Below are 14,158 nucleotides of genomic sequence, written 5' to 3'. Positions count from 1 at the left end.
TCTTCCTGCCATTCTCAGAAGAATGCACTGCTGGAAGATCCCTCCATGCCACAAAGCACACAAGTCCCTGTGCCACAGCTGCTGCATGCCAGCCTTCAGCACAACACCCAGCAAAGCCAAAACCAGAGATTTTACCAATTCTCATGGGCTCAGCTGCTTCCTGACTTGATGTGAAAGATTTGTGGTTGCACCTGACCCCAGGCAACAGCCTCATCTTTGTTGGTGACTGACACAAGACAAAAGATTTTGTTCTCTTTAATTTGCATTTTTGCTTCCAAGTGTGCCTCAGTGCTTGAGCACAGTTCCTGTTGATTTAGACACTGGGGACTGAAGGTACTAAAATAGTTCCAAACTATTGCATTCACCTTTCAAATATATCTTTAAGTTTTTCTTATTTTAAAACCCTGAAAGATAAACACTGAGAAAGTGCATATGACATTTTTCATTGGCTTTGTAGTCTTTCCAAGTCCTACTGATATGGTATAACTTTAATGACACAGTTGCTATTTTTTGCCTTTCAAGCAATCATGATCTCAATGGAAGTGACAGTAAGAGATGCTCCCACTGAAACTGTGTCTCAGGAGATAGAGCTTTATTGGAAGAAATTCAATACACTTTTGACACAATGAAAACACTATTAACAGCAACTAAAATATATTCATAAAAGCAGTTTCTTTTCAATAGCAAAATCCTTGGTATTTACGCTGTTAAAGAAAGGAAGGATCTCTGTGGATCTCTGTCTCTGCAGGGACATTGTGCCCCCCTCCCCAAAGCCCTGCAGATGCAATGGGACTCTAATGGCACAGCTATCCTCTTCTCAGAAAGTTTGGTCTCAGTGGAAGTGACACTAAGAGAGAGATGCTCCCACTGAAATCCTATCTTTGGGGATAGGAATTTCATGCAATTGATTTACCTCTGGCACAGTGCAAACACTGGTAAGAGTAACTCAGGCATACTCACAGTGGTGGCTACTTTTCAAATGCAAAATCCTCAAGAGCTGAGACTTCAAAGGACAGCAAACACCACAGCTGGAGCAAAGCCTTAGAGCATTTTGCTAAGCTGAGAGCAAACAAACAGGCATCAGTAAGCCTGTACTATATTTTGAAGAGAAAGTTAATAAAGTTTCCCAAATTCAATACAGCAGAACAAAAATTTTCATTCCATGCTTAGTCTCTGTACCTAACCTTTGTGGCAGAAAAGATCTCCTTAAACTGCTTCTAATAAAAGGACAGAGTTTCTCTTCCTATCACAAAAACCAGAGAGGCCAAAGTGACTTTGAAACACAAACCTGCCATGTGAGGTGGCTGCAGGAGAAAAAAACAACCAACAGTGACCAAATCTACCACCAAGTTCACACGCTGTGGCCTTAGCCTCTAAAGGTTTTTCATGCAATCTCACCAGACAGGCAGGACAGGATGGGCAGTGTCAAGGATTTTTCTGTGTCCTGTCCACAGAAGCTACAGCCACTCTGTGATTATGGATCCTGCTTCTTGCACAAGAAGTGCTTGGAAATTGCAGCAGCAAGCAGCTAATGATCTTTACTGCATGGACATTAATGGAAATTTCTGCCACAAACTCTTGACAGTAAATTATATTCTTGGGAAAGATAAAAGAAAAACAAGCAAAAAAAACCCACCAAAAAAAAAGAGAAAACCCCCAGACACCCCAAGAAGCTGGAACAGTCAAACAGCCATTTTCTCCCCTAACAGATCCAAAAAATGTGGAATCATTTAATCAAACTTAAACACCAGTTTGGACTACTCAAAACAATACTGGGAGTGGGAATAAGCTTAATTTCAATATAAAATTTTCAATTAAAAGGCAACTGAAAGACAAATTAAATTGGAATTTAATTTGTTACCTTCTGTTCTCATTTTATGACGTCTGTCTGTATTGAAAACTTAGCAACTCACCTTTCTTGCAAATTAAAATTTTTCTTTAACACCAGCCTGATTTTGTTATGCAATTTTCCTTCAGTAATTCCACTTTTTCTATGGCAGTATGTTTTACAAGAACAAGCAATGGAACCAAAATGAAACACTGCATGCTACAAATATTTTACTTTTTTAAAAATTATGAATAGAACCAATCTTACTGCAATAACAACAATAAAATAAAAGCAGTATGAATGGAAAACTTGTAAATACTGTCATTGCTGACACACAAAAGATGACTCAGAAAATGAAATCTTAATCTCCTCAAATAAATGGGATCTTAGCTGTTGACTTTTATGTGCATGGTATTTCATGCAAAGAGCAATAAATGTGTATTTTCTTGAGAGTATGAGAATGACAGCAGTGAAAAATGTTCTCAGTGGCATCTCTTCTGGGCAGTTACAACCCAAGCTGAAAGAGCAAGAAAATTAACCACTAACAAGTCTGTGGGTACTGGTATTGTTACCATTCTGCTGTCTTTCATATTAATTGAAGAGGATTGGAGTTCTCAGATGTTCTAATCTAAAGTAATTAATTCACATTATTTGTTTTGACTTAAAAAAATCTAAAGAGAAAAGAGAGAGAGGAAGAGCATTTGAGGTGCCAATCAAGAAAAGTGATAAAATGCCTTTTTTTAACCCTTCTGCATCCATTATATGCAGATCTGAGAGGAACAGATATGGTGCTACATAAGGCCTTTAGGATCCTCTAAACTCTGAGGCCAGAGGACTCCGGGCTACTCGTGGGTGTTGGCATCCAAACCCTGTGCCCACAGAGCCAGTGAGTGCCACCGTGCTGCTCCTGCTAACAAGGAACTCACTGCACTCACCCCTGCCCCACCACACCCCATCCCTCCTTCTGACATGCTGATTCCTAGGATGATCTTCATAATCTTCCTATTTGTCCACGTGTAAAATTCCTCAGGATCCCACTTTCAAAGAGGCCTCAGACTGATTGCTAACATTTCAGCAGCACCTCTCATCTGAAGCTTGGCACACACAAAATTCTTTCTGTATTTGTACAGATGAGAAAATCTTGCATCAATCAAGCAGCCGAGGAGCTCTCTGAACCATGTGCTCAGGCAGCACCGGTTGTTTGAAGTTCACAAAGGAGCTATGTCATGTTCTTGCTGTTGAGCACTGCCTGGGAATTTATTGTCCTCTAGCTTTTCATGAAAAAGCTCGATAGTGGAACCATCAGTACAGAGTGCTGAAAAGACAGATTGCAGCAGCACTGGAACAAAGATGACTTTGTTTTTGTGTTTCTTCTTTCCTTGGAAGAATCACTAATGAGCAGGTTTTTGGTAATAATTTTCAATGTTTTACCTCGTTCTTATTTTATGTTAAAAATACATTTGTACAAAACAGAAATGTGGACTGCCAAAATAAAACATATCTGTATTTTGGCAGAAAACTATAAAGAAGAAACCACAAACAAATGTTTTTTGCATTACTCCAGAGAAGCGTCAGTTTGAAGCCCAGATAACATGATACAGTCACCAAATTATACCTTGTCTGCTGCTCATCAAACAAAAATCTCAAGATGCCTCTTTGGATTCAGGCCAAAATCATGTCTTCAGAAAGCAAAAAAGCATGCTGTGTTTTGTGGTTCAAGTACCAGATAAGTTGTACTGTACAAATGCTGGGCTCCCTTCCAAGCCTCCACAGGCTGCAGAACAGAATTGCAAGCAAGAAATTGTCCTATGGTAAAGCTTCTCTTTCAGTGTGCGCCCAAATATATCCTCATTTTTATCTGGTTCTAGATTTAAATTTTTTTTGATGCCATTGTTTTTTACCAGTTATTTTTAGAAGAAATTACTTTAATCATAAAATGTGCCACTTTACAAGCTGGACTAAGAGGAATCATCTCCCAATTCATTCATTCCCACTCACAAATACCTTTGGACTAAGAGGGAGCATGGCTTCCCAAGGGACACTCAGTGTTGCCCCAAAGCAATTATTGGTCCCTCTTGGGGTGACCAAACCAACCCAATTAATGTTAAGCAGCTGTTGAACCTAAGCAGGTACATGATGGTCCCTGTGTCATCCAGTCCCTAAATAAAGCAGGAACACCATTTGTGCCCCCAAGAGAAAACAGAGCAGAGTATGGAAAGTGAGTTCCTGTGAACCCTCTCGGGTGGGATCAGCTTTTGTCCCTCCTGTGCCAGAGGGCTCAGCTCCAGGAGGTTGTTGGAGCTACCGGGTGCCTTCCCCCTGTGCCAGGACAGAGCTGGTGTGTGAAGGGTTTGGTCCCAAATGAGAATGAAAAGCAGCCACAGCCAGCCTTCTTTAAAGCACTAGGTACCTGTGTCTCACAGTGGCACACAGTGAAATGAACAGCACGGGAAACTGGGTATAAACTCACAGCAAATTCACAGTCCAATTTTCTTATTTAATTATTTCAGCAAATTTTGGATCCATGTTTAATTCACAATTACATTGTAAGCTTTACCAATGGGTACACACTCCCAAAAGTGAAATTCCCTGATAAAGTTGAAAAATATGTGAATTGGAGTGGTTTCCTGTTATATAAAATATTTCCTAGTCCCACTACAGATCAGTGACACTTTACAGACAGGACTTACTGCCTGCATGAGCAGTGTCTGAACAAACTTGGAGGTGTTTGCACAACAGGCTCTGTTTGTGATGGGATCTACATTCATTGCTTTGGTAACATCAATGAGGACAACTTCCATGAGTAATACATTATAGTAAATCCACAGAAAGCATAAAAGGTCATGTACAAGCAGCCCTGATTCAGCACTACTCCAAACAGAAATAGAATACCAATTAAAGCAGCAGAGAGATGCAACATAACCAACACTTGAATCAAAAATATCACAGAATAACTCCCATTTTTTCACTTTATAAGACACTCTTTGTTTCCACCATACGCTTCTCCCCTCCTTCAGTGTTCATAAAATAGTGAATTGAGACAGAAGAGAGAAGCTTTAGTTGACTGTAAGGGGAAAAAAAAGCTGTCCAAATACAGAAACCATTTCAATCTTTCACAAATGGTTACAAATTATACTAGACGCAAAGGAAATTATCAGTAATGAAGCAGACAAAATGTAATGAAGCAATAGTTTTAAGTCACTAGTCCCAGGAAAGACCAAATCTTGATTTTTGCACTCAATGTAACAGATAAAATTTCTCCACAGGCTGGAGTTGTTGCTAATGTTACAAAGTGGTTCTGAGTGTCAGAGTATGTTATTAAACATAGAGTACCTCGTTTTACACAGCATTCAGCATTTTTTAAACTTTAAATATAGTTTGACACCTTTGTTGCACTGAAGCATCTGCAGAGTTGTAATAAAATCAGTGGAACTGATAGACAAGTAGGAATTAATTGCTTGTCACACTCAGAAGTATCAGAAAACAGCTGAGAAACAATCCATGCTAAATAAATACGTTTCTTTCCCAAAGTCTTTAACATAGTTTGAGAAAATCTTTGTTCATTATTACTAATAGAGCAGAAAGTCACAAAGGCCTGGTAGAAACAAATTGGAAAGTATTTGGCTTCCCTCCTTTGCCTTTCACGCCAACTGCTTGCACCATCTATAATGCTGTCCCTGTACAATTTCCAGCTATTTTTGCTTCCAGCAGAGAGGCACAGGAAGAAGCTTATCCACATCAAACAGCCTCCTCCAGAGCTTAGCAGTCACTCATTTTAATGTGTTTCTGTCTTTTAATCAGCCTGGTCAATCTCTGGGTTTTTGCATGTCACATGTATATCTACACATTATGCTGCCAGTGGTTTATTGAATTTATTCAATTTCTTTAGCCTGGTGGACCAGCCAATGAGTTTTCTACTGATAATTTAACTGTGGTAAGTAAGCTTCATCCATCATTTCCTTATTTATCTCTGGAAGTGAAAGCAATAGTGAGAGAGTCTTTGGAAAAAAAAGTTTTGTGACCTGACCCCATGCCTTCAATGAAAACTAATAATGAATTGATAATAACGGGATTTTTCTTAGGAGTATGAGACCTGTCAAAGCATGGGCTGGAGAGAAAGTTCCATTAAATAGCTTGGCAAGGATGCAATGTTGCTTGACCTGATTGTTCCTCCTTCAGAAGATATAAATCAATAGCACGTGCCCAGATTCATGAAAAAGTTGAAATTTCTTTCATTAAATATTATTCAAGGGACTTTTGCTATGTATTTTCATACATTATTTAATAATTTGATTTATATTAATTCTTATTATCAAACCATGAAGAATTACCATTTTGTGTTCTCTGTATTACGGTCTCTACAACTGTATAATGAAAGGTAGACCTAGAAGGAAGCAAATTGTTGTTTCCATCCTCCATAGAAAATAAAATTCAAATCCAAATACAAGCTATTTTACCTGATTTCAAAAAAAAATGCTGTAGTTTAAAAACTTTCCTCTGACATTTTTCATTATTAGTTTTCAACAGGCATATTGAGTTTCTATTTTACATACAGATAAATGTTCACCTCTTTGCCAGCAATGAAAAATATCTCCAAAATAATACAAAATGAATTCTCAATGGTACCTTCATGAATCACATGAAACTGTGTGCGTAGAACAATATTTTCTGGGATGTCAGAGTCTCATTTTGAATGCAAGACACTGAAGCAGACTCTGTCTCACTCCAGCATGAGACCGATCCTTCAGGAGAACCTCAGCCCTAAACAAAATGACTTCCAAGAATACAAATAGTTTTCTTGACTATCTATACAACAACCAAAAAGTGGAACTTTTAGCTTGAAAAGCCTCAAATGGATCAAGAGTCACAATAATATTTTGTAATCTTTTGCACAGGAGTTCAATGAAGGGTCTATAAAACAGTTGTTCATGAGAGACAAAGAACAAATGGTAAATGAATCTGAGGTACCTTTGGGGGGCAACACCAACACAACCTCCCTGCCTTGGGACTGACCTGTCCAGGCTTCGTCTTTCAGGTTAATCAGAAAACCTGAAAGTATAGGAATGGAGAATTTGGACACTGCTTTGACTCCAAACCTTCCTTGTACTGAAGGCAGTAATGCCCTAAGATCCTGATTTAGAGCCAACACAATTTATATAGTCTGCCTTGAGATCAGACTTGTTGATTTAACCACATTCTTACTGTTACTGAACTGGTCCAGAACTGATTGCTTCCTATAATTTACTGTATGAGATAGATTATTTATTAATCAATAAGTTATCCAGACCTTTGCCTGAGTCAGATGTTATCCTTTCTCTTTAAAAAAGTGTTCCTCTTGTTCACTCTTGTCCTTTTACGTTGTTTAATTAAATTAATCTTAAATAAATAAAGATATTTTAATTAAATACCATTAAGAAGAGCAAATATATCCTATTTCTCCTTTTTTTTTGTGTTAAACTAAACAAAGCTTTGCTAGTCCCACAGTACTTTTTCCAATCATTTTTCAAACTTGTAGCATTTTTCTAAATGTTAACTTTCCTTAACTTTGTAGGACCAAAATCTAAACTCTTGCAGATAAAAAGGCTATCAGTTACACAACAGTACCACTGCTCTTGTGTATCCACATTGTCAGAAGTCAGAGTCCACAGCTGTGGGAGCTTCACTGGGCACACCTGAGCGTGGAACAAGGTTCATTTTTAGCACAGCAACATTTACCTACTGAGCATTGGGAAAAAAGGAAGCTGGACGTGGAAAGACTGAGACCTGCAATTTGATCACTGTCTGGGGAGAACATCTTACAAACAAAGCAGGAGAAGAGTATTTATGTTAAAGTAAAAGTTTCAAACAAAAGGTGCCACCATTTCCTCAAAAAAAATTGTCAAGGGAAATCTTTTATCCTTTGGTTCTCCTTGCTCTGCAATCACCTTTTCCTTCCATCTGCAGTGTGACAAATATGTACGAGCACATGTGTAAGTGCTTGCATTTGTCATTGTCTGTGGGCTTTCAGAAAATGCTTTTGTTTAATGCAAACATTGGAACTTTGTGTAAAGGCAAGGCACTGTTTAGTGCTGAGCATTCTGTTACGTTATTTGCATGTTGGATTTTATTCAGAATCACACTTCATATTTTCCCAGTCTTTTTTTTTTTTCCAGCATAGCTAGAAATTCCAATTCTTTGTTTTGCAAACTAACTCCACTGAGTCATTATACCATCTTTCTGCCAAAACTTCTGTGCTCTCCTACTTAAAACAATCTTGTTTTTCCTAAGCCAGACTTTGCAGCAGTCTTTTAGTTATTTTGGGTGTTCTGATCCCTGATAGAATCTGTCCTCAAATTCCATGAGTCTCAAAGACAGTAATCCAACCTCACTAACTCCGATGTAGCTGCTTTGGATTTTGTTCTGACAATGTAGCATTCTTTTAAGTCTCTAAAGCACAGTCTGATTTGTTTTGTTCACTTTCTGTAAGCTGAAAAAAAAAATCTAAGGTGTTACTGAGCTCAATAATTTAAAAAAATACCTAAAACTTACTGTTCTTTTCAGTTAAATCTACTTATTTGAACCCTTTTAAATTATCTGCAGCACCTAGAATTACAGTGTAATTTAAAATCACACTTCTTTTTGGTAACATTCTTGGTAATGTTTACTTTTTTACTATTTGTTTTCTCTCCCTGCAATTGCTTCATTTCAAGTACTCTGATTAAAAATAACCAAATAAGAGTTAGGAGTTTTGACACAAATTGGAGGGGACTGCTTAACACTCCAGCTGCTGTGCTGGATGTTAGAGGAAGAAGCAGGAAAGAGGAGGAGGAGGAGGAGGATGGGCACAGGTTCAGTTGTGTCCCTGCCCCACAGCTCCAGTCCTGCAGCCCCACTGGCTCTGGCCCTCTGGCCCTTCCCACAGCTCCCAGCACTCTGTGCAGGTTCCTAATGGAAAAAGTATGTACTTCTCCTGTGATGTGTGGCTATGTGCAGCACAGAGGGTCAGAGAACACAGAAAGGTAGATGGAATATATTTAGAGGCCATTTACTGTCAGAGTGAAAAAAACTCTGGAAGTGGGAGGTCAGATGATGGCCACCATAGTGCACGATTCCTTCCTCTGTAGAGCAAATGAAAAGAAATATGTCCAGAAAAAAAAAAAATAAAGTCCTTTTTTTAGGTTACCTGCCAAGATACAGCAGCAAGATATTCCACATATCAATGCACAAGGTATCCCATTGAATCAGTTCCTCTGCTAGAAAAATTCAGCACAAATGACACCATAGTGGATGTGTGTCTCTGCTGAAGGAGTCTCCAGGTGTGCTCAACACCTTGCCCAGGCTGCACCCTCTGAAGCCACGATAGTTACCATGGCAGCCACGAAAAGAGATGTTGCAGGTTACCCAGAAAGGGAACCTGAAATGCCTGAAGAATGTCATTTAGCACACAACAGTAGTCTCCTTGAGAATTCAGCCAGGATTACTCCACTTCAGCCTACTTTTTATTCTTTTTGCAAACCTTGTACTATAAGGCAACATTTTCTCTATTTGATCAATTTGAATACTATTTTCCTTTGTCCAGATGATTTTCAATACCAATTTAAAGGTAAGCAAAACCCTGGCTCTTGAATTCATAGATTACAGGGAGGGAATAAAAAGTAATCCACTGGTATTCTCACAGGCTTTCTCTGTGTCTCTCTGTCACACCCATCTCCTCAAACACTACATGTTTTGAATTGCCAAGTACCAAGACAAAGCTTCTATCCTGTCCACAATGTGTATTTCTGGAACTCTAGCACTGCTCTGAACTCACATGTTCCTAATCCTATTTGTTGTCTCTCGTTTCGCAAGTCTCCTTACACAGGAGGCTCAGGAGGGCCAACTGACACACCTGGGACAGGAGAGAGGTGCTACATAAATAAATAACTGGATAACATAAATGCTGAGCTAAGCTCTGAGGACCAGCAGCTGTGCGTTGTGAAGCTGCTGGAGATCCCTGTGACACTTAATGTGCACTTTATCAGATGAGCATCCTGAAATGAGAGAGGAAGGACAGAAGCAGCACAGAAAACTTTATGCTGTAAGTTCAGAGATCAAGCCTTTTTTGGTTACTCTTCCCATATCCTAGTTTAGATGTGGTTCCAATTCCTCAAAGTTTTTAATGATCACTCTCACCATTTGTTTGTGCAATGCACAGATCATACAGAGGGCCACTGGCAGCTTTGGGAAATGCTGTGTGCAATTCAAACACAGAAGTGCACATCTCAAAATGGCATTTCAGCAATCTCTGTCCCTCTTGTATTTTCTCCCAAACTATGGAGGGAGATGATGGTGTAGGGATACTGAACACTTTTGAATGATAATAATTCCCAAAGAGAATCCAGCCTCACTGATACCCAGCAAATATTGAGCAGGCATGGACATATTAAAATGTGTGTGGCCTGTTATGCATCCCTGTTTCTGACAAAGGATTTGTGTTACTTAAGTTGAATGCATCTTATTGCAGTACTATTAACCATTCTGGTATTTGCCAGACTGTTTAAATTTCACATCCTGCTTTGTAGTGAGGTATGAAAAACCTTTCAGAACTGTTTGTGTGATTTAGGAGATGAAAACCAGAAATATTCAGCTACATGACTTGCCTGAGCTACGCTGGTATCCTTGCACTCTGCACTGGCAGGGAAGGATGCCAGCTTCCATCTGGGAACATCACACCTAGTGCTGGGTTGTGGAAACAGCTCTTTGCTAAGTCACTTAAATACTTCTTAATTTCTTGGCAGCAGTGTTTCAAGGATTTTCTGGGTTACAGCTAATTTCATTTCAAGGAAATGCAAACAACATCTATTTCAAATAATATGAAAAAAAGACAAATTATCACTAAGGGAAAATGAAGAGGGAAAACAAAGAGGAAGAATAAGCAAAAATAATGGGAGAAATCATAAGCACATGTGCTTGGCTAAGATGTATAACTGAAATGCACAGTCAGTATTTCAGAAAGTCATTATTTTTTCCTTTAAAAAACAAAAAGTAAAATAAAATACCTGGGGAATGTTCCTTTTTTTCTTATGGAACACTATGTAGATTGTCAAGAGTTAAATCTTGAGCAGAAACAATCCTAGGTAAAACTCAAACAGCACCTAACAAGCAGAATCTCCCAGTAGCAGGGAGCAAGTGAGTTGGAGACGTGGTGAAGAGAACACATGAGTCCTGTGCAAGTCAATTCTTCCTACAAAAATAGAAGCAGCAGAAGGAACAAATTAGCAGGGTTTTTTTAGATACAACCCAATGCAGTTAAAAAGAAGTATGATGTAATTGGGGTCATGGAGATTTGGCTTATGCAGGAGACTGGCTAAGATACCAAACTGAAAAAGAAAAGAAGACATAAGAATTGAAAGCAAATGCTGAGAAAGGGGAGATTCAATACCTAAACTTCTTACTGCAGATTTTATAAGGAAAAGAGAACACATTAGCATTCCACTTACATAGGTGTGGAAGTGGAAATATTAGATGTTGGGGTACCATAATAACCTCATGTCCTAAAAGGCAAAATATGCTCCATGATCCCATATACTCATGGTGGAACTTCTCTGCAGCCTGCCTGGGAACACCAACAGCCTAGTTTGCCTACTGGGAATGGAGATATGAACAAGAGAGAGCAGGAAGCTGGCTGAGATATGACAGCCAATACTCCTTTGTGATCAGACACCCTGGATTAAGCTACAGCTGTTATATTTGTTATTTGTGGTTTTCTTCCCTCATTTCAGTTGAATTCCCTATGGTTTTTAGCTCCTGATACAAAGGATATTTTAAAAGTTCTCCTCTTTCAAGATATTAATGGACAAAATTATTAACTTATTTCTCCAACAATGATAAGAAGAGAGCACAGAGGGGTGGGTGAGGAGCTGTTGCCAGCTGTCCAGCAATTGCTGAAGGAAACATAAGTAGTGGGACAGCAAATCTCTGACAGACTGCTCATCCAGTATGATGCAGAGGAAAGACCCTGCCTCTGGCAGGAATTAAGGAACAGCAGAATCTGGCAACAGTCTTCTGTTTGCAATACAAATCTGAATTCTTGGATTTGGAAGACTGAAATTCCTAAATCCAGATATAGTGAAATTGAAAAACATCACTACCATGACGGGCCAAGCACAGGTATAAATGCAAGGGGAAGGAGATTGCATTTTGGAAGACCTCTTCAAAGGCTAGAAGTGACCTACCTTAGAAACAAAACTACTCTGAACCTCTGAGTTTCTCTATCTTCTGGGCCAAATAATTCAAATATCTGCATAAACATCCTAATGTCATCTTTGCATGAACTGCTTGAAAGTCTCACACACATCTTTTACTCAGAAATGCCTTCCTTGCATCTTTGTCTTCCTTCCTTTCTATTAATTACAGTAGATTCATCAGTTATCAACCATCATTAACCAACAACTAAGTATGATATAATAAGGTACCCACAGTGTCTTAGCATCTTCCTTTATTGTCCTTGTCTTAAAATCTTTATTAAATATTAATGAAGTTTCTTGAAACTGCTCCTGCAATGAGGCCTTTTCAAAGGAAATACACATCTAATAATGTGTTTCAGTTCAAGTATTTACAAGTGTCTTCTGCTTCCATTGTTGAGAATCAGTTAAATGCCATTTGTGCCACATCTTTCCTCATGCAAGCTATGGCTGGTTCCAGCAAAGTATCTCAGCATGCAGCCTGGTATAATTATTTTAATTTATTAAATATAAAGGGAAATTTATACCAGAGAGATAATTAATAAGGAAAAAAAGCAAAACAAAAGCCTCAGGTAAAACTCTGCAGATAATTTTACTCATTCCTTCAGACTTGTCCCTTATTTTTGTCCCTTTTCCTTGAGACTTGTCCTCTCCCCTGCTTTGCTAAGCAGATCTTAGACTTGGGTTTATAAAGGTACTTTCAGAATACAGACATCAAGCTTTTTCAAATTCAGTATATTATGCTTAAAATTGACTTTCTGGTCACTCCTTCAAAGGTGTCCTTCTGGCTTCAACATCACAAGGCTCCAGGCCTTCAAATGGACTTGTCCCCACACTTCTAAAGATCTCCACAGCATTTTAACCTATTCCCATCCCTTTCATTCTTTAAATTTTTGTATTTATAGCTATGTTTAACTAGGAATAATCTATTAAAGACCTTGAAATCCCTCACCTTTACTTAATGTTAATCAAAGATCTCATCATGTAAAATAAGTTACAATGGTTTAGAGAACCTTAGGCACCAAAACAGTTTAAATAAATTGACACAGAACTCAGAAATATGCTAGAGTGATGAATTATTTCTAAGCCATTAATATTGCAAACTCCTTTTACCATTTCAAGGCTATTTTTATGTGGATTCAGGGCTTATATTCTAATGTTATTTATTTGAAATAGCAAATAGAGGCAAACACCCAGCCTCTGAACCTTTATGCTTCCTTAGGATTCCATTTCTCCACGCCTTCTGCCTGGGCTCTTTAAAGTGCAATATTTTGTTCTACAATATTTATATTCTATCAAGCAGTTGGCACACACAGGCCATCACATTTACTGATTCAACTGAGAGGTGGCATTCTGTAACCATTGAGGTGCTGGGTACATACTTTGGAAGGATTATTATGCAATTCTTGATTGCATGATTCAGCACTATTTAAAACCTGGATTTTAACAAGTTGGCTGTAATTTTTCATTTATGAAAGAAAATAAGTCTGATATAGGTGCACAGAATTTCCGACCTTCACAAATGGAAAAATTTGCCTTATTTGTCTGCTGGAAGTGGGGTTAACTGCCATGTGTATAGACAATGGGGATGGTGGGAACAAAAGGAAATACAAGCACCAAGAAAAAGGGAACAGGGACTGTGATCAAGTCCTTAGCTCCTCTGAAATGGAGAAAGAAAATTACCATTTCTAGAATTCAGAAATGTTAAGCATGATGGAAAACATGGAAAATCATGATGTGCCGTAACACCAGTACCTCTATAGTGTTCAAGACTTTTATCATCTGGTTGGAGTTACAGATGATCCTTGGATCATCTTTTGACAGTGCATTAATAGCTCTCCCTCTGGGGCTGAGGGCTTCTGGTTTATATCTTTTTATTTCCATGCTCACCAGTTTCTTGCTTTCACTGGCAGAGTATTGCTGAGGGCAGGCATTATCCCCCTTAAAGCACGTGTTCAGCATCTGTGAAATCTGGTAGTTCTACTATGCAGGACAGTCAGTGAGAGATATGTTTTGTATCTGATGCTCAGAAATGTTAAAATAATATCTGTTTGTTCAAATTCTTATTGCTGTACATCCTTTTACTAGCACTTTATTTATTCAATAGGCTCAGTGATTAATATAGCAA

This window comes from Lonchura striata, chromosome 10 (assembly GCF_046129695.1).
Source record: "Lonchura striata isolate bLonStr1 chromosome 10, bLonStr1.mat, whole genome shotgun sequence".
In the NCBI taxonomy this organism is placed as follows: Eukaryota; Metazoa; Chordata; class Aves; order Passeriformes; family Estrildidae; genus Lonchura; species Lonchura striata.
This window is presented reverse-complemented; position numbering follows the sequence as displayed.